At 39.5% G+C, this 22422-nt stretch overlaps 1 protein-coding gene across 4 annotated transcripts in view; it reads left to right on the top strand.

Moving 5' to 3' along the window:
• The window catches only part of cadm1a (cell adhesion molecule 1a), a 380582-nt gene that overhangs the window by 157831 nt on the left and 200329 nt on the right, over positions 1 to 22422 (top strand). The window lies entirely within an intron of this gene.

Raw genomic sequence — 22422 nt, 5'->3', positions numbered from 1 at the left:
ATTTTTTTTATATCGATAGCATCACTGCACAATATTTCGATAGCATTTGTAAAGTTTTGGCAGAGTTTTCCTGCAACAGTACAGCCCTCGCAAAGCACAGTGGAGTCCGTTGCATTTTCCTCTTTACAGTAGCTTTGAAGTAAAGTTTTTGCTTTGAACACCTGAGCCTTAGGGGAAATCACAGCTTTGCACAAATATCAGGTTCCAAAGGTTCATATCCACAGGAGCCAGTCTGTGAGTCATGGACTGGAGATTTTTAAAATGCGTTCTAATTTCAGTTGGGAGTTAATATTTGTAGTAAACTTGTTTTTACCACAGTGTGCATCTAAATGTGACCCTGAAAATGAGGGATTTTGGAGGAGAAGGTGGAGGAGAAAGAGATAAACTTGAGCACCAATCAGGTTATTACAAATTGTTTTCGGATATGAAATTGCACCAAAACATTTTATTGTTGTAGTTAACATATTTCTCTTTTTACACTGATGAAATAATCCATATTTCTTTTTTTTTTACTCTGTCATGCATTTAATGTATGGCTTGTCCAAGCCGATAAGTGATATAGCTTGTTTATTTCAATAAGGGAATTTATGATTTATGCAACTGCAGAAATACAGAAACATGGCCTACCCTCCTGTCTCATTACATTCATTTTTATTAACTCAGGTCTCCCATAGCTGCTTTTTTAATACACTTAATTTAACGCAATAGTGGAGATAATGATAAGAAAGATCTAAAATGCACCCAGCATCTGTTACACACTTAGAGACAATGCCGGTTTTATTAAACTTGATAGAATCTGACATGGAGGATCCGATGTATTTCAGCCTCATGGTTCATACATTTATTTGAATAATGTTGACTTACCTTAGATGCTGCAGAGGATATATGATACTCCAGCAAAGGTGAAAATGAGATTTTAATTATTGCTGCTGATGTGGCTTTTTTGATATGTTTTGGTCATGTTACCATTTTTGGAAATGTATTATTGGTATTTTATTCCTGAGCACAATTCATTACATACTGTAGCGTATCTATACATTGTCCGACCTTTTATTAGATACTACTCATAGAATGATAAAAGAAGTTGGCGTAGTCCCGTCACCCATTGGTTTGTGGACTCTGGCTTTTGAAGCTTCGAGTTTGACATTTTATGACATTTAATGAAAAAAAGATTTGATGTTAGCGGATTTTAATTTATGTTGTTGTGGATGCATTCTCTTTCAGTGTTTTTTGAGGTTTTGGTGTCAGCCTTGGACATGTGCATTGATGTAGAATGATCAGCGCGATGATAGGTTTAGTGTAGTGATGAGAGGTCATTAGATGTATGTGGTCCTGTTGTATTACACCATATAAACCAAGCTAAGTGAAACACAGAATACTACTGAGAGTAGCATACTATAATGCTGATATATGAATAACCCTGCTTCCATCTCACTCTCTCTCTCTTTGTCTTTTCTCCTAGGTAAGCACTTTCTTTGCTCTCTGTTGGTATTGGTGAAGGAGGAGGGGATTGGCCCGAGCGTGCATCCTGTTGCTGTCAGCCCTGGTGAAGGTCTCATGCAACTGAAATGTGAGGCAAGAGTAATTAAGGTGATGCATTGAGCCTGTTTGCCCATAACAGAGATGCTTCTAGTTCTGGTTCTGGCAAAGGCGGCAGTACCAACACAATGGAGTGATCAGCCATCAGCAGACAAAGAGGAGAGGGGAAGAGAAAAGAAGGTCTAAATCTGAAGGTTTTTTCTATTGGATTACTGGTGCAAAGTGCAGTCTGATCTGCAGAGTGTGCAGGTCAGACTGAGTACTGGGTTCATTTTTTTTTTTCAATGATTGGTGGTTCAAAGACATTTTAAATACTTTGATGGAGTTCGCTGAGCTACTTCCCCAATTTGTGTCCACAGAAAAATGTATTCACTTTGTACTTATACACATCGACTTCATACATCACAGAATCAATTTGATGATAGATTATGCTTTAATTTGTAGCAGGAGTTATTGCGTTAAGGCATCATACCTGTGGTGATGATAATATATATATATATATATATATATATATATATATATATATATATATATTCACAATATAGTATATTTAATTTTGCTTATAGATCTCTCAAAATGCTAATCACTTGCCCTTTAAATCCAGGCCCACTTATTTTTTTATGGAGCCGTCTAATGCATCTCACTCACGGTCATATTTAGTCGAGGGAATTAAAATTGGTAGGTTACTACCTTTTATATCATATACCGCCACCAGTAATCGCATAACTGAATTTTGACACTCAGGTCATGTGATGAAAACTAAAGCCATGACAACTGAGCAAACTCCATCTGCTAATGACGACCATGAGATGTGAGGAAGCTAGTAAGTGTGAAGATTATTTTTGTTGAACTGTTGTTAAACTTTCATGCTCACTGTGCGCGTGATTTGACATTGCTTGGCTGCTTTATCTATCTGTTTAGTGAGGTTAATGCAGACAGCCTTTGCTTTCTATGCATTTCAGTAGAGTATGACCATAGATTAGTAGACAATTTAAACTATCTTAAAATGTGTAGTATTAGTCACATGAGTATCATACGGTTTTGCCCAAAGGCCCTATTAGATTTGAGTTTGAGTGGTCTCTATGTCGGATGCCCCTGTCCTAGTGCATGTTGGCGGCATTGGTAGAAATGTGGGTCATCCTTTACACTGTGCAACTTTGACTCCTATCTTTATCACTTTATCTTTTTATCTTCAATCTGGCTTAGTCAAACTCTCAGCATGTCACCATAATACCAAACAGGCATGGGCGAGGCAAAAACAAAAAAAAGTGGGCAAAAAAGACAAAAATACAACTTGACTGGCACAGGGTCTCTTCCATTCGCCATACGCTGCTACAAAAATAGGATGCTACGCTTGTTTGTAGCACTGTATCCAAACTTGCAACGTTTCAATCTTGGTGCACCAAAGAACCACCCAAGACAAATACAAAATGCAGGTCATGGTAGTCTTGCTAGTCTTGCTGCAGAAGTGGCAGTTACTTGTGTATTGAAAACCAAATACGTTATGAACAAAGAGGAAAATGCAGTCGGGATTGATGGTTTTTGTTATTTTCTAAACTGGCACGAACACCAAAGGGAGCACATGATGGCAAACAGCTCTGACACATCCATTATGCTTAACTCAAGTAACAGAATCTATAATTTGATATGTTTTGACATTCTGTACTGCCAAAAATCTTTAATCTTCTGGGTTGACGGATTACCAAAACTCAAATAAATGAGCCACTTTAAAAAAAAAAAAAAAAGTGGCTTATTCACAAACCCTAACCTGCCTGTAATTTAAAAGTGTGTGTACTTTTACTAAGGATATGTCTGCAAATTATTATTTTTCTTATTGTCAACAAATCCCATGAAAAGACTAAAACCAACAGGTTGTCCTTTTCTCAAAACTTTTGACCTCAATACACCAAACCCGAGTGTCCCTACTGAAGACCATAGTTCATAAATTACAGGTCGAACAGTTTGACAATGTATTTTATGAACAAACTTTTATTAACTGGTAACTTGGGGGCTATTTTCAACTGCAGATGAATAAAGATTTGTGCTCTAATGAGTATTTATGACACCTTAAAGGTGTGCGCTGGATTGACTGCAATCTTTGTCCCGATGGAACATGTCACCCAGTTAAACAGTGTGGCTCATTGATGTGTTTTTAGTAGTTTGTAGACAACAGTTGAGCTCTGTGGCACAAAGCCATAGCAGGCTTTGGATAAACTTGTAAGTAGGATCTGTCGACTGATGCTTTTTTTATGGTTTGTTGAGTATATCTTGTTGAAAATTATATAATACCATCATCCTTATCCTTTAAAACACATATAATTGAACAAAGACAAACTGTATGCTTTGCATGCATTCTGCTTCGAGTAGCAGCTATCATTTGCAGGCTCACTTGTAGAAATATGCACCGTCACATTTGATGTATTCATTGGGGAGACAGTCAATGGAATGTAATTATCCTAAGTGCTCTGCATCATTGTGCCACAGAAAAGGAGGAGCATCTTTCCATTTCAAGCATTCCACTTTGCATTTGATGGAGGGAAAAAAAAAACAAAGCACATCTTTTAAAGACAGCCTCTTGCAATGTGTCATTTTAGAACAGACATTTAAGGAAATGAGGTTGGATGTGTCAAGCAGTGCTTTTCTACCTTGGCTTGACATCTTTTTTAGAGACTATACCATCGATAACTTAATCAAACTAAATCAATCATTTAGGAGACACTCTTATAAAACGTTTACGGAGATATACAAGTAGTTCTACTAAACAATGACTTCTGGAAGGCATTTAAAGTGGATGGGGAAGTGAGACAGAAGTGTAAACACAACTTCTAGTCATTTAAGCAGCATCAAATGTTAATGTGTTCGCTTATACCCAGTTCAGAAAAAGCCAGGGAGAATGACTGACATATCTGCTGGGCCTTAGGTTAAGTACACTTGAACCCTTTGTTTCATCACTCATCCTGTGTTGAAATGACTAGTTCCCCTCTCCATGACATTTTAACAAGGTAATGGGGCAGCTCTACAGCTCACACCGAGTTCTCTATATATTTGTCTAGGTTTTGTGTGTTTATTGTTAATGGAGGGAGTGCTCCATTTTAAAGAACTTACCCTCAGCTAGAGCTTTGGTGCAACAAATCCGATATAGCCTGTGTCCGAAATGTGGTATGGACATAATTCTATCTTTGTGTCTACATAGAAAATACGATAGAAATGTTTGAGTCTGAAAGTTATTGTTGACACCGGGAACAAGCTCAGTCTTAAGGCATTTACACAACTAGGACTTTTCCTTTTTCGTGCATTAATGTCAATATGTTTTTTTCTGTTTTTGTCATACATACTTTCACACAGAACACAAATATGATGTGTCTAAAAAGCGACATCATTTTAATCCAGCAGTTTGTCCTCATACTACACAAATGTTTTCAAACCTTATGTTGAAAAGCTGCTAAGAACAGTTCTGGTGCCAAAATATGTAAATATTTGCAATCAAGTATTTCACAATTTTGTGTGGTTTATAAGTCAACGTCCATATATATATATATATATATATATATACATACATACTTAGGAATTAATTCTACTACTGTGACAGTGTATGTCCAGTTAATCTCTCACTCACTCTCTCTCTCTCTTGCTCTTGCTCTCTCTCTCACACATATATATATATATATATATATATATATATATATATAATTACTTGAGGAATTTGAAATTGAAATGTTAAAGCTTTTATACTCCAGACGCTTGATGTTAAAATCGCCTTGTTTAAATCTTAACAAAGCATGAAATTACAAATGTCCCGCAGTTGTAGTAAGGCCAAAAATTGCATTGTAGGCAATTTCATGAAGCATAAAAAAGTGAGATGGCCACGCTGGCTGAGCCACATGCCACACAACCCCTATAAATAAGGCTTCATTATTATTTCATTCAGCACTTAGTAGTGAAAGTAGTTAGCCTGGAAATGCCCAGGGAGGACATCAATGTATCATTTAACGCAACTGTTTAGCTTTATATCTTAATGGCAGTTGTAAACACTTTAAATGCAGACAGTGAAAGTAAATGACCCATCTGTTAGTCAGTCAGACGGTCAATTAGTTATTCAGACTGACACACAAATGGAATGAAAGAATGCTATTATACCAGAATGTCAATATTTTCTAGTAATTGTTTTCTAATTTTGATATCTGTCAGGAAATACACTTGGACCCAAACTTTTTCCTAGAAACTAATGAAATGATGTGGTGCACCTTTCCCAAACAGCACACAAGATTTCTAATTTGTATGCTTCCTTAAACTCACAAACCAGACATGGGTTTTAAGAATAAGGCCTCTGTATGAAACACCTTCACAGATGCCATGTCATCATGGAGTCTCATGAGCTTTTGATTTCATCCTGATTCATGAGGATGAAATCCAGGACAGCCTGGAGTAGTTCTCATCACTTTGGCAGTGGCAGTCTGACCAGCTGATGGCCAGCTGATGAGACTACCAAAACAATGACTGCTGATTTTGCTGTCAGATTAGATGGTTTGAACCTTTCTGCATCGGCAAATCTCCACTGTAGCCTCACTTCTGAATTCCTGACTTATCCAAGGGCTCAAGCTGTCAACATGTAACTTTACTTGTCCATGAATAAAGACCATAACCGTACGACTTTTAGGGCAAAAACAAATTCCAAACCAAAATCCATCAGTTAATCCATAACCAAACCCATTAAAACTGGTATTTTTAAGTATGCCAAAACTTTCAAAGTGATTGCTTTGCTCAGATCCAAAGTGCATACAAATCTCTGCTATGAGTCCAGTGAGTATAGCTCTTTAGAAGCAGAAAAAAGGGCTGACGGCCGTGTAAAACGCAGCTCAGTATCGGTTGCATTTCGGTGGGGATTCTCACTCTATGGCATGCTGTTTTGAGATACAGAGGCGATGGAAAAAGTACAGAAATGTCAAGATAGCCACTTGTCTCCCACTTCACCAAATCCAACAGAGGTTTAGAAGTTTAGTGCAACAGCCACTCTCTGACCTTTCTATACATTTCTCCAGTACAACCAGCAACAGACTCACAGGATTTCTCACACATCACATAATGGGGACAGAAACAAGTTCTTAGGGTTAACTGACAGCTGGTAGAAAGTGTGGTGGGAATTTTACTACACAAGTTAGGAAATGAATCAGCATCATTTAAATGACGACGCAGTCGTGCTATAGCGGCATTTTGAGGCCGTTATTACTAAAGGCGCAGTGGTGCTTTGAGATGAAAAAGTTAGAGAATCACCAATATTATTACAGTTTATCCCATCAATGACTGTGCCTGATCTCATGGCAATACATTCAATATTTGTCAAAATACTTCAGTCCGGACTAGGGGTGGGTATCTTTGCTGAATTCCTTTATGTTCTAACTCGCTACTGGACTCCATTGGTAATACACTCTTCACAAGCAAGCATTTACCCACTTACAATTGGCATTGGCGTAGCTGGCCAATCAGGACAAGCCTACCAACGGCAACGTTTTTTATTTTTATTTCTGAAGTTTCGATGTCCTGCGATAAGAGCAGCCAGAGCTCTAAATCGACGCCGTCCTAGCAGTCAGTGGCAGTAAGCCTGACACTCTACATACCCCTCTGCTAGCTGTGGTGGATGTTATTCTTATTCTAGAAACGCATGCACACCAATCACCAAAGCACATTTCGACCTTGGGAGCACCGCTGTACTGGCACTACCACTTCAACACTTTGTACACTCTTGATGATTTTGATCACCCTCTAACCTTAATTCCAGTGCCACCATTAGGCCCAAAATTATACTTGAAAAATCTATAAAGTACAGCCGATAGCAATATCAGAAATACAAAGAATGGTTTCACTGTTTGAGTCTCTCCTCTCAAACTCTCGTCTGCGTAGAGTCTTGCAGTCAGTGAAGTGAAGTTCCTGAAGCAGTGAGCGAAATGTTAAGGGTCCTTTTTAAACATGTTAAATAATGGGGGAACAAATTCAGGCCCTCTGGTCAGTGCCAGGCCATCCACTGACCCTATTCATTATAGAGAACATAGGTCCGTTTCCTCTAATTGGTTAAGGCTGACACCTTTTAGTGCTCAGCGTTCATAATAAAGTTGACATTCCTGTTGCCATGACGAGAGTGAAACTGTGTCGGTTGCTATACTGCTTCGTGGTTTGAGAAAGCTATCCGATACACCTAAAAATGCATGAAGTAGGGAAGGTTAAAAGGGGTGTTTGATCCACAGAGGTATGTCCTTTACCACATCCTGAGAGGTTATACAGCTGGTGTGGATGAGTGGATAGTTTTAAAACTCAACATGAGGGCCCAATTCACTCCCACTTGAGCAGATGGACTAGTACTTTGACTAATTTGCTTTTTAGTCCAAGAACATGGATTGTTGAGCTTATTCTGAAAAAAACCTTTTTTGATGAAAGCTAAAAGTGTCTCTCAATTAAAGCCATATTCATGTTTTTTATTGCTATGACAACCACTTGAATGCTTGGACTTCTCCCATCGTTATTGTACGAAGTGTTTGTGAACACAAATCTTTGTTCCCACTGTCTATTGTATGCTATTCCAAACTGCAAGATTCTTAGTCTATTTCAACATGATTGTTGTATGACGTCATACAAAGAACAGCATTGCCATTGAGGGTTTTTGATTCTTCCATGCTCTTTCACGCATGGCTTTGATGCGTTTTTCAGAAAGTTTACTGGGAAATCCTACTTTATTCACAGCGCGCCGTAGTTTCAGGGCATTCGTCTTGATTTTAACATTTCAGTGAAGACTTTTCTCTTTTTACTTTTCATTGTAGTTTGTCTGAGGATATTAAGGCTTTCAGAAACTGTATGAAGATTTTACTGATGTGGCTTTTAAGCCCGCACCCTTGAGACAACAATGCAGTAGACCAAAGATGAGTATTTTCAGAAGTATTCAAATCATTACAGCTGCAGCACATCTGGTCTTGCCACACAACAAAATTAAAACAGTATTTTACCTCATTCATTTGTGCATTTCAGTTCCAATGTTATAGATGTTGTTCTATTCAGGTCTTAATGTTTTCTGATGTTATTTATTGTCTGTATCTGTGCTCAGGAACATTCCCTCTGAGTGTCGTATACCCACCAGTTCACTCCTGTCGTGTTACATTTTCATTTGGAACTCGAGTGGAAACCAAGTTGTGTCTGCTTTTATTGTCCTCTCTGGAGATAGTGTGTGTGTGTGTGTGTGTGTCTGTGTGTGTGTTCAAGCAATGCAGAGCAAATGAGTGAGTGCAGTAACACCAGCCTGGGACCAAAGATTCTTTCTCTTCTAATCAGATCCCGAGCTGGGGAATCAGTTTGAGGATACCAATTAGCATCTGGGCTCGGGCACATCTCCGCACCTCTGGGTCTCTCTGAGCTCTCAGGTTACCCCTTTTGTGGCAGTGTAGCCTGCGGTCGTGTCTTCATTTGAAAGTCTGAACAGGCAATTATGAATTACTCACACGGTACACAAGTACTTTTATTTATTTATCTTCCCCCCCCCCAAAACAAAAATAAAACGTAGTATTTTGGGTGGAAAATGAAGCGTATAACTGGAGCTCATCACGACTACATTAAGGAATGGGGAGTTGTGATGTGTTGGTGTTGCAAGTTGTTGCAAGGTCCCTGGTGAGCTCAGATGCTCGGTGCAGCTGGCGGGATCTTAGAAGAGATGAAATGCCATCAGATATACAGTACGTAGGAGTCTTAATTAAGTCAGTCTTCTCTGATTGTGAGCTTTTAAAGCATGCCTATCTCAAGCTTGCCTGCTTAATTGGATGTGTGTGTGTGTGTGTTAGTGCGTGCCTTCCCTGTGCGTGGGTGAGCCTCTTTAGAAATGTGCATGTCCAAATCGCAGTCATTATATGTGTAAACAGGAGCACAGCAGGGAACATGTTTCATAGCACAAACCCTTGGCATGTTTACTCAGTCTCCTTCCTCAGCTTTTCCCTCATTCTTTCCCTTTCAGCACTGGCTGTCTGCTTCACAACTTCAGTGAGTTTAGATGACTCGGGTGTGTAGGTGGCGGCTCACTTCACATACTTCACACGCAAACACACACTCTTTAATCTCCCCTTTACCCATTCCTTGTTAGGCAGATCAGCCATGACGTGCTGCTCTTTTCAATCAATGAGTGCCAAAGGCAGTAAATCAGGGATTAAGGTGCGGCATGGCACTCCATTCTGCATGCTCACGGCCCTTCATCTCATCAGGGTGCAAACAGAAAACCCAAGAAGTTGTGCAGCTATGATGGGCCCCCTATACTTTAATCATCGCCGGTGAACTCACTCATCATCGCCAGATTACAAAACAATTGTGCCTTTGCCTCGCTCCCTGCCACAGCTCCCTGCTACTTTTATTTATTGTCTCTCGTCTCTCTGGTTACATTATTTGTATCAATCAAACAAGCACATCAAGAAAAGTGGCAGCCATTTAGATAACTCCCCACCGCCACACCACACCATCCTCCCGATTGCTTGTCGGGGATACTAAGCCAATAACGAGGCTCGTAAAAGCAGATGAAGTAGTACAGTGCAACTCTCCAGGGAGCCAACAACTGATTTGGGTATGAAGCTCCCACAGAGTTAGAAAGGATTTCAGCAACGGTTTTGTCCCAAGGGAAATTCAAAAGATTGCCTGATGGATCCAGTCTGTATAATGGGCGTTACTTCTAGAGAGGGTTGCATCATGGTGTCCTGCTATTAGCCTGCTGTATGGCACAAACACTCTGAAACACACAGCTCTGGTAAGCAACTGCCTTCCGTTTCTAGGCCATTTCAGACTTTGATGGTGTACTGTATTTTTCTGATTCAGCTGATATCTGACTAAGAATAGACGACAAGAAGACATTCATAGTGCAGCTTGAAATATCTTGAAGCAGAAAAACTGTAGAAATTGCACAACCATTGCAGAATTAGCAGGAAGCTGAAGTTGTTGTCGCTCAGATTCAAAAAGTAAAAGTTTTGTCTTAGAATATCGCAGTGCAAAACGTTCAAGCTCCCAACACGCCAAATCCCCCAGCATGGAGAGTGGCCCTATGCCTCTGCGCATGGGTATCTAACTAAGCTGAGGTAATCGACGAGTTGGGAAGAGAACAGGATGTGTACTGATATTCAACTTTAGGTTCATGGTGTACATATGGCATTGTCAGAATGCAACATTTGCACTAAACACTTTAATATGAATACTAATCTAGCAACAGTCAAAATTCGACTGTAAACTTTGCTTTTCCCCTGTTGCGTTCATTCAAAGATGTCATAACATCAAATATAAACTGAAATAGATGAAATACAGTTGGGCTGGGGAATGAAAATGTACTGAATACGACATATTAACTAGATGAAGAAGACTGTAAATATACAGTACCAGAGGGGGGACCTTGCCAGGTAGCATGAAGCATTACCCTACTCGACAAGCAATGTTTCAATTTAACCTCTGGAGACAATTCTTTGACCAAAGTGCCTTTAGTTTCTGTCGAGGGGTCCGAGTCGAAATTGGAGTTGAAGTAGCTGCAGGCTAGAGGTTTTGGAATTCTTCCACTGTTAGTCGATTTGAGAAGGTTGTGGGAGATGAAGCAGAGCAAGATGCTTTTTAAAGCCGATCGGATTTATTATGTGTCCTGTGCCTATAGCAGACTGGATTTAGCCAATCCCTAGACATCTCTTTTCCCTCTCTGTACCCACAGCTGTCATGCAGAATATCTTATCACCTCGCCTGAATGTGGGTGGGTTAGTCTGTCGCCTTTCTCTGCGTGTGTGTGTGTGTGTGTGTGTGTGTGTGTGTGTGTGTGTGTGTGTGTGTTAACATGAGAAATGTGGCTTGTGGTTAAAAGGGCAGTGGAATAATCGCTCAGGCACCTGCTCAGCCTCCCATGCGTTGTTAAACATCCAGCTACTCACAAAGTCAAAAACAAGACAAGCCTAATGGCTCCCCAATGCTCGTCTTTGTAAATGATGGTGTTAACTACAACTCTCTTAACACTTGAGCACTTTGTGGATCAAATATAATACATTCCTGCATTTTGTGCCTCCCAATAAAGGCGGCAACTTCAATTATGCAGTGCTTTAAGTATGAAGGTCTCTGTTCACTTTTTGTTTGTTTCACAACCAGCTTGTACTTCCATGTTCCATTACTGTGAGGTTACACCCCTCTTCATCAATGTGTGACAAAATAAATTGTCGAGGTAGGTGTCCTGGTTTCCTATAAAAGTAGGTGCCGTGAGTCTCTGTGATGTGCAAGTCAGCACCATGAAGAGAACAGCTTATGAAGATAGTTTCATGATATGTTGTACCAGCTACACTAGCAAGGTTTCATTTGTAACAGTTTAATTGGTTTTAAAATGAAGCAACAAAGTTCACGTTTGACTTACAGATCTCCCATTTTTATACTTTTATTAACATGCAGACACTCTTATTTAAATAAATACAACTTTTTGTAGAATGTCAAAAGATTTCTGAAGGACCTGTGGATTTCTGTGCTGTGTTTTTGCTCACATTAGCCACACTTTGCCACACAATATATTCATTTCACATAGTTCCCAAGTATTTTTTTTTATGTAGGTGTACAGTATATATGAGCACCCCGCATGGCACCTTGGCAGGAGGACTGTGATACTATTGGTGAAAGCGCCACTCCACGTGAGCTGAGATGAATGAGCTCTCTCATCATTATGATTTCAGGGGATGTTGTAGAGAAAAGATTAGAGAGATTGGTTCCATAGCAGAACATAATTGATTTATAATGCATCAGCTAGTAAAGCAGTGCGTGGCTCCTCACATGGATTAACAATGGTGGAGGGCGTTTGGAGGTTAACCAAAGCAAGGTTGGAGTACTTCATGGGATTGGTGAGGCTCCGAGGCGGAGTGTGTCAACACTGGTCAGTGTTTCTCCTCCTGACGGCAGGGGAGCAGAAAAGCAGGCCAGATGAAAAGCTCAAGCTGCCAATGAAAGAGCAAAGGCTGATGAATCTTCTAGGCTATTAATGTATATCAGCATGTGGCCCCGGGAGTGTGCGGGCTTCCATTCCAAGTACCACAGCAGCTGATTGGCACAAAGATAGATACTCCAGATGAAATCAAATTTGGCATTTTATCACAGAGAAATAAAGGTTTCACGGTGTGATTTTGCTCAGTGCTCAACATGAAGAATCTTTCTTCAAGTTGTTACAGTCAAAATTTAGAGCATTAATATAGCAGCAAACAACTATTTACTATTTAAAGATTAAGTGCGTCCGGAGTCACTGTGTATGTGCGCCACTGGCTAGCTAATTGCAGCTGCTCTGCACTGACTTATACGGCAGATGTTAAGGCTGTCCCGAACTAAAGAGTTGTTGCGGAAGTGTGGCACCCAGCCTTAAGTTCCCCTCAGGTAAAAACTTTAAGCTATGTCAGCACTGTTGCCATAGTTTGCACCGATAGTGCTATTAGCACTGCTAGCTCCTAGCCACCGGCTCAGCAGTTGCTATGTTGAGAGCCATGTAAAATGAACCCCTTTAATCATAGATATGCTCTGAATTTAGATTTTAGCACATGGAAGTATTACAAAAATGCTTGTTTTCAGTGTAGACATGAACTTCTAGTAGCTAATACAGCAATTTCCGGGGAAAGCTAGTTAGCTATCCACCGGGAGATTTGTTTTTAGTGATGCTAGCAGGACAAAGCTAGTTAGCTATCTACCATGATATTTGGCTCCTAAACACGTTTTATGAACCCTTTTCACTGTCGGGTAAACACAGGTGACATAATAACATTATAACACAACATTAATAACATAATTTACCAATATGTAAAGAATCATGCAGGTTTTCTTAGCAACATTTTACAGTAGTTTTGTAGGTCTGTGATGGAATGTAAACATCTGTCTCTTGCACATTTCTTCGTGCCTATTCACGAACCTGACCTTCATCCCTTCAAGCTTGAAACATAATGGGGACGCTGCTTCCTTCAGTTGTGCGTAAATTGTAGGCTGAAAAATTGTACAAATATATGAACATAATACCTTGCGAAATTCCTAGGGAGATTGGTCTGAGTCGAGATGACTCATGACATATATAGCATGGTGACATTATGTTATGCTTGTATTTTGTGACGATGCAGCATCTTGTCTTTTTTTCAGCGTATCCAGTAGCATTCTACACATATGTTAGTCACTCACAGACACTCCATGTCCATACCCAGTTGTGTTGCTGGAGCAAAGCATTGCATAGGATTGTAAAATGATCAGCACATCCTTTTTCCTGTGAGTGCCAAGAGTTAATGTATGCATAGAAAGGCATTCAATGAGTAAAACGCTGGTAAGTCAACATTATCTGAGTTCTTTCTGCCAACCTTCATTGACACTGAATAGGTTTGTGTGGTGATAGAAAAAAGCATCAGGTTTGTGATCCACAGTCAATTCTCCCCAATTACCTAAAAGCCTTTTTTTCAGATCTCTCTCAATTTTCCTTCACAAACATCATTTTAGATATTTACCAGTTTGTGTCAATCTCAGAGCAGCTCTCTGGGTTTTTCTGAAGTCTCACACAGTGACAGCAGACGATTGGTGCATGACGCCTGTGTGTTGGGTTGATATCTCATTCCCAAACCCGCTGCACTACTTTTAATAGCGGCGCTCCGAGCAAAGGACTCACGTTTATTAGGATTCAGCACACTTCCCTACGTGCTGTGAAGGAATAGATAAGAGCGGTGGGAATGTGGCTTGAGTTAAATAAATAAACAGATCATGTACCAAATAATTAACCTCTCAGGGTCTTTGACATGGTCTGAAAATGCTGGAGGCGTTGGAGGACGGGAGGGTGGAGTAAATGGAGGAAGAACTCTCACACTGAGCTGGCCTCCCTTCCCCATGAAGCTGCTAAATATGTATCTCCAAGGTTAACCTGGCCCCTCAGATGGTCCTTTATAGTGCTCCGTTTTCTTGCGGTGATTTGAGTGTTTCATCTTAATGAAGCAAATATAAGTTGACTAGGGCAAAGTTTTGACCTCATCTTGAGGAATATGCATCTTTAATTATTAAAACTAAGATTTTCAATTCATCATTTCATAAATCAATGTATTTATTATACATCACAGAAATAGTATTTGGTATCTTCAAATTACTCTTTTATTCCGATCAACAGTCCTAAATCAATTTTTTAAATTTGAATATAAGAATTGTTTTTCTTCTTTTTTTTGTAATGACTTTAGCATTAATATATTGATGAGAACTTTATTATTTAATTTCCTATAGCCAATTCAGGACACTTTTAGATTGAAAAGTGAACGTGACTACTTTAGTTCAGGGTCAGTAATTGGTCATCGTCTTTAGATTCCAGCCAAAATCAGAGAATATAGACAGAGAGAGGAGTGCTAGGATTCTTAATTTTAATTCTGAGGTTATGCATAGAAGCTTCTCAAAAAAATAGTTTCAAGACCTGGGGCAGTGATGTATTTCATCACTGTGTTACATCAATAAAAAAACAACAATTAGCTGAGGGAGTGAGTCTTGGTGGAGTCTTCTCATGGAGAACTAACACAATAATGAAAATCAGCAGAGTTCTAAGCCTCTTATATCTCCCTTTCATTTGGAGTCCTCCTTCAGCCTTTAAATTACCATCAGTTGACAAAGTAATCAACATTGTTTTAATTAAGTTGTCGAACTTGTCCAGATGCATTTTTCTCTCCCCATTGCCACTCTCCCATCACACATCACTTCCTCACTCCTGCTTACACACTCGCCGTCTACGGAAGTGGGTTCAAAAAGGACAAGAAGTTGCTTTTAATGGAAACTTTGCAAAGGGGTCTCTCGCAAGCTCAATGTAATTATGGATTTCGTACACAGGAACAGTTGTCACAATACTGTCACTAGTTGTTCAACATTCATTTAAAAAAAAACAAATACGTGTTTTAAAAACGACTGTTTCTCTCCTTAAATAATCTTGAAAAATGTGACTTCTGTTGTGATTTAAAACATTTCTTTGCCTTTGTGTAAGATAGCAGGTCTCTGACATTAAAGCTGCTGCTGCAGTCTTTGAGCTTGAAAATGTGTTTTTATGGTACATCACATTTCATTTTATCAGTTGCAGTGTGGGATAAAATTGTAAAAATGAATTCAAAGGCAACTAATTTCCTCTTTTTTTTGTTTTGGCAGAATTGTTGTCGCTGTCCATGGTGCTGTATTTTAGCTCCTATGACAGTACGGACTGCCAAAATAGCTCAATTTACACGTTTTCCATTCATAAAAATCAAAAATATGCACATAATATCATGGTCTATAATTCATAGCCTACAAGTTGCAATAAATATTGTAATCTATTATTCTCTAAACTATTATTCATGAATCCTTTGTTTCAGCAATGCAGAGAATGTTTTATGTATTAGTTTGGCCAGTTTTCTTCATTGGGGTATACAGTGAGGAATCATGACATGCCGATATCTAATGTGTTCTGTGCATCTGTGAATACTTGAACTCAAGAGTGTCACATGAGGGAATCTTCATATTTACCACAGAGCACAGACTCATTTGGATTTGTGAATGCCTTTCTGAATACATTTGCATATTTTTCAAGACAAATGGGCGACAATTGTGGACTCCATGAGGCACTTTATGTAGTTTGTGTGTTGGACACTTTAATTCTCATAGTAATGCCTCTTCCAAAATTCTCCCCGCACTGACTCAAATGTTGGCTTACGGGCTTGATAAGGCTGCAGGTGCTCAGGGTTGTCTCACTGCCAAATTGGCTGGAAGGCCTTCTGATGCACCTCTTGTGCGCTGTACACACACTTTGCATGAATCTAAAATCCTATAGACTTCTGTTGAGGGAATAACAAACAAGTGGAGCAACATCAATGTGGTTGACATTATCCTGTGCATAGAAACTACATTCTCAAGTGTCGAGTATATTTAACCCACATAACAATTCTCACTCTTTTTTTTTTTTAAAAGAAGTGTGCGCTTTGCAAATGTAAGCTCATACTGCATGTAGCTAAATATGAATACTGTCCTCATACAAGAACCACTCGTAAGAACTAGTCTTTCTTCGGTGGCATGAACAAGTATAAGAGAATTCGACGCATTCACCTATTTTCTCATTTTTTGAATTTTCTCTTAGGTCCAGACCTATCCTGGGAGTCATGTGCAATTAGTCTGCTGTTATGTTTCACTCATGGACTGTATGTTTTGAAAAACATTCTGAGTTTGAAGAGCCTTTTATAAATCACGCTTCAAAATGATGTTGACATCATCTCGTTTGACTCTGTACTTTGATTCATTAATATAATTCTAAACTCATTCATATAGCCTAACGATAGCACCATTCATTCATTTCAATTGTATAACACTAAAATATCAATATGGACATCTCAAACTGCAAAACTGAATGGTGATATGGCCTTAACAGCAGTCATTATTTATCTCTACCCCTTCCGTGGCTTTAGCAGGTCCTTTAAATACGCTGCTGACGCTGTTCGACTTTCCTTTATGGAGCTTCGAAAGCAAGACTTCAATTCAGGACATATGGGGCAGGTAGTGTCACCTTATATAATAGTATGTGGGTGTTAACGTTAATTTCCAATTCTCATGAAGTAACGCTCATTTATGCACAGTGGGTATTCATTATATTTACACAGGTCATTTACTCAGTAATCTGAAGTTAGGTGTGTGAAGAAGAAAAGTTATGGAAAGATAAGAATATGAAATCTTCTTTCATGGAGTCCATTTGACTTGGACTTGGACATTTGTGATGGAAAAATACAGTCTACCCGCTCCGTTCTACACTCTCCAGTACCTGTAATGCACTTACTAGTGACCACTGAGAATAATGTATGCTCATACATGCATGTTTACTCACGACAACAGATCGAGTGGCACACAGGGGTTGTGTTAACCAGAAAGTTGGGGGGGGGGGGGGGGAATTGATCAGTAATATAGGAATGTGGTCTTTCTTCCTCCTTGGGAAATCACCAAAGAAACATGAGCATGCTCCCTCACACACCACAGAGAATTAAACGCTGGCCTGTTCCGTGTTATAGGAAACACAATTAGTAAATACTCAGGGAGGGATTGGCAATGCCTACAGATTTTGTTTCCCCCCACAGGTAAACACTGTTATTTCTGTCAGCACTTTGGCCGTAGTTTGCACTGTTAGCACCGTTAGCTGTTGGACTTTTAAGTTTCCTACTAACTAACTAACTTGCATCCTTGACCCCATCCTTTGTATTTGCAGTAAGGTCATTCCATCTCTAAAAATAAAACACTTTTAACGACGGGCTCCAAAGTCTGAGTAGACCTCCCACGCATAATTAGCCTACTGACCTTGCAATTGGTGGCAACTTTTTGTACTTCTACTAAGAAAAAAAAGTGGAAACAGTAGAATAAATAATCCAAAAGCTGTGATCTGTTTTAGAATGATCTTGATTTAGGAGTAAGTACAGTTGATTGAAGTTCAATTAGAGTTAATGTTCTAGAACTATGGCCATTTAGAAAGATGGGCAGTAGATATACTAAAATGGAAGAGTCGAAGCCATAAATGAAAATAGTGGTTCAATGACAGAAGGGTGCCTAAACATAATAATCAAGATTGGAACCATGCTTTAAATGCAAAGCAAATGTCTTGCATTTCCATTCCACGTGAATATTTTCCAACTGAAAAAACCCAACATTGATCACCTTATATCAGGTTCATACAGAATTTAGAGCTCCCATCATCTGCCTTTGATTGCTATTAACAGAGGTACAGCCAACAGGAATGTACAAAAGAATCCGCAATGCTGGAAAATAGAAATCTGGTTAGAAAGGGTGTCCCAGTCCAATTCCTCACTGGATTTACTCCATGACTTTTAGATCTCTGTTTTGGATATCCCCCCCTAATGTTGAGATCAGGGAATAAATATGACAAGCCTCCTCCCACACAGCCCGCATCACCACATTCAGACTTGCATTTCATTCAGGAATAGAGTCAAATCCCTCATTCTTCTGCTCCGCTCCTATCGCTCTTGTCGTTCCAAGTAATGTTCGGTGCGTGCATGCATATGCAATTTCAATTATTTACGAGTTCAATCCCATAATATATGCTGCTGTAGTGAAATGCCACCAAGGCACAAAGTTAATGAGAAGCTTTGTGGACAAGGAATATTGAGCTGCACTCTGTAATAAGTTAATTGCATTTATTTTCCTTAGTTTTCCCTTTACCTGCATCTGTGGCATCAACGGTGCTTCAATTGATTATAGTAACATTTAATGACTATTGCTTTGCCACCAACAATGAAAGAAATTCAGCTTCTGTTGGGGAAACAACTGAATATGCTTTGGTTATAGTGCGAATCATTTTATAGAGGATTCTGAAATATGTATGCACATTTTAGAGACCGATACTAAATAATTGAAAATAAAACTATATATATATATAATTATCCATTAATTGGGTAGATTAGGAGTGTTTGGTCACACCCAGTCAGCTTCAAAGTCCTGATCAAAACAGAAATGTTAAACCTATTTAATTTAAAACCACTTCAGTGGAACTAGCCATTCCGTTCCTGGTCGGTGCCCGAGTTTTGTGATTTCCTCTACGTTGGCTTGCGTACATAGTGCAGCCCAGGGGAACAGCACTGATGGCTCCTTTTTCCACTGTGTTCCTCTGCCTGCTCCTTCCTAAACACCTTGATTAGTAAAGACAACATTAGTCCTCTCATGGGACGGCGAAGCTGTGAAGCAAGGGCATGTTGGTTCTTGTGCATGTTTCCTTCGGATCAGCGACAGATTAAAGACGAGTGCACGGACACTTAAGAGGACGACACACCTGCGTCTTTGTTTTTTCTGATTTATGTTATGCTTGAATTAGGAAATTACTACAAACCAAATAAAACAACTGGCAAAGGGTACGTAATGATCTATGACCTTTATAGGCAACCAGTAAATCACCATCAGAGCTTATCTCCTTCTACACGCTGCCTTTGTAGATCTCTATCAGCATCTTATCAAAAGCTTGCAGACATTATGGTCATGTGTGCTCTGAGCCAGTAAAGACCTTGCTCGTTTTCCCTTAAAGCTGATGCTTTGCTGTGGACAGAACCAAGTGCAGACTGTGGTGAGTGATATGCTAATCACAGCCTCTGTGTGTGTTGGATCATGGTCAAAACGACTGGAGATCAAACGGAAGCACAAAGCACAACCCTGATAAAGCTGTAGGCTTCCGTTTTCTGTTTTATTTTGATATTTAGATATATAAGTTTCTAAAATGTTTAGTTTAAACTTAACCACATACTGTGGATGCGTACCCAAAAGCCAGATCAAAAACAAGAGGCTAGATCTGTGAAAATAATGTTGTCTTGTAAAAACCTTTGTAAGACCAAAGTTTAATTATAAGCTCCACAAAGCATCACAAAGTTTGGTAAACGAGACAGGGTCTGGGTTTCAAGTTGCAAAAACCTGTGTAGAGTATGTTAGCATCATAAACTAGCTTTAGCGCTTCTATGCTACACTACTTACTGATGGTACTGAATATTTACTCATCTTTTTAATGATTGTCACAGTGAATAAAGTCCTACCTGGCTTTACAGGAAGAGTGTTTTTCTTTAATTTCATTGACTTCTGTCTCGATCACACTGTGATCTGTAGGCTTTAGCTTCTATATTTATGTTTTTAGCTTGTTTGATGTTGAACCAGTTTGACATCCTGGACATATCCTTTCAAACTCAAATTGCAGAACCTTCTTTTTTCGTTGTCTGAAAATCGCCTTTTCATTTTCCCAGTAATAAGATTATATTTATGCAGGTAGTGCAGACTGTAGGCTCCATGGTTGCTCTGACAGCTTGACAGAGTAGCAGCATGGGGCATGGCTTAGCGAAGGGTCAATTACCACCTTCCTCTGGACTGGAGTAGGGCTGTTACGATATGCATGAAGACAGGAAAAACCATGACGAATTGCAATCATGTTTTCGATCTGGCTTTTGGAGACGCATACACAGTATGTGGTTAAGTTTAAACGGGTGTAAGATCTTCCATCTGGATTGTATCCACATACAAGACATATATAGTAGCATAAACAGGAATAATGCATATCAAGTATGTGTGTCAGGCGTTCAGTTTTCAAATAGTTGAAAGCTTTGTAAATCTGCTACAGTTAAACACGAGCACATAGATGCTTGCTGGTAAATTAGCAACATGAGAACTAATGTTCCCAGAGTTTTGGCTATTCTGAATCAATGTTTCTCAGCGGGACAACCCCCCCCCCCACCCCCTCCATAGCTCAACTGCTGATCTGTCAAAATTGCTTCACAAAGCTAGGGCCTCAAGTGACTCCCCACTGTCAAGCCAATACCTTCACCTTTACAAAGTGCAAATGGGAATGTAGTGTAAGAGCTCAAGGCTCTACAGCTTTGTTACCAAGGAAACTTCGGTGGAAATTCTGCTCTCAGCTGTCCACAGGGACACAGAGCCTTGCTCCCATTGAAAGAGGTATGGAGAAATAGATGGAGACGACCAACAATGTCCCCTGAATGCTTATGTCCAATTGGAAATGGATTTCCTGTTGAGTGTGGCAGCAATGGACCAGGGGCAATAAAACGGTCTGCCTTACTGGTTTATCACTCACTCCTAGAATACAGTGGATGTTCTGTATCTTCCACCTCTGAGTAATATAATATTAGCTGACAATACAGCAGTAGGACACCAGCAATTACACTTGAGTTCACCTTAAACCTCTGGAAGAAAAGTTTGCTGATGTCAAATAGTTCCACAGCGACATTTTTACTTCAAAAGCATATACAAGCCATGGTTGCCAGTTGTTTTTAGGATATTATCTCAATATCTTGCCAATTGTCATATTATCTAGCAATATTGAGTTGTAATTTTTTAATTATCTCATTAAGGTCCTTACTTGTAGATTTTAAGGCCCGTTATAAGATAAGAGTTTAGTTATAGTGTTCTTTTTTTTTTTTCATTATCATGGCATACATGTTGTATTGTATCATATCGGGATTACAGCGGGATCCAAACTTCATGGTATCAAGGAGACCTTTCATGGTTTGAGAGGAATAGTCAACCAAGAAGATAGCAATAGGACAACACGTAATATCATTGTGGCTTCCTTTTTGTTTTTATAGCTACGGATAAAATGGTGGTTGTGATGACTCGAGATGACCGAGGAATTAAATCACTATAGTAGCAGTCAGCTGATCAGTGATGCTCATTTTGGGTGTCTTTGTTAATCAACTTCATGTTTGTTGAGTATTCCACTTTTTGGTATTTGCATTCTTTGCAGTCTTTTTTATTTTTCATGTGAGGGAAGTGGAAATACTATACAAGGTGGATGGTAGATGCATACTTTATGTGCGTGGATAAAGTACAGGACAGCAGAGGAATTTTGAAATGTCACTTGTGTTTTAACAATCAAAGAGAAATGAAACTGTTGCTATTATGGCTAACTTGTTTTTAGTCTATTATATGAAGCTTACACATCATTAAAGTGTTCTCAGATTTCCCTCACACCAGGGATGCCAGTCTGTGTTTTCAAAGATTTTCAGCTGGAATGACAATTAAATAATGCAGTACTTGAAAACCTCTCTTTTCCTTTCTTTCTGACCCCATGGGGCTCTGTAAACATGTTGAAAAAGTGGTCCTGCAGAAAACCAAGAAACAGATGACACATTATTATCCCAACTTGATGTCTTGAATGAGGCTGTTATCTTCAAATACAGGCTTAGCATTAGCAACCCCAGCCGCTCTCAGCTTCTGTATTTACGTTTTTTGGACACTTACTAGCCTGTATTTTTACACAGTGAAAAAACATCCTCTGTTCTCCTAACCAAAGTCTTCCCAGCCACTAGTCCTATTGATACTCAGTGCCCCCCCCCCCCCCCCCCCCCCCCCCCCCCCCCCCCCCCCCACCCC

Source organism: Anarrhichthys ocellatus, unplaced genomic scaffold (assembly GCF_004355925.1).
Source record: "Anarrhichthys ocellatus isolate YVR2014 unplaced genomic scaffold, GSC_Weel_1.0 scaffold45, whole genome shotgun sequence".
Taxonomy (NCBI): domain Eukaryota; kingdom Metazoa; phylum Chordata; class Actinopteri; order Perciformes; family Anarhichadidae; genus Anarrhichthys; species Anarrhichthys ocellatus.
Note: the sequence above shows the minus strand (reverse complement) of the source record. Positions and strands in the feature narration are given on the sequence as shown.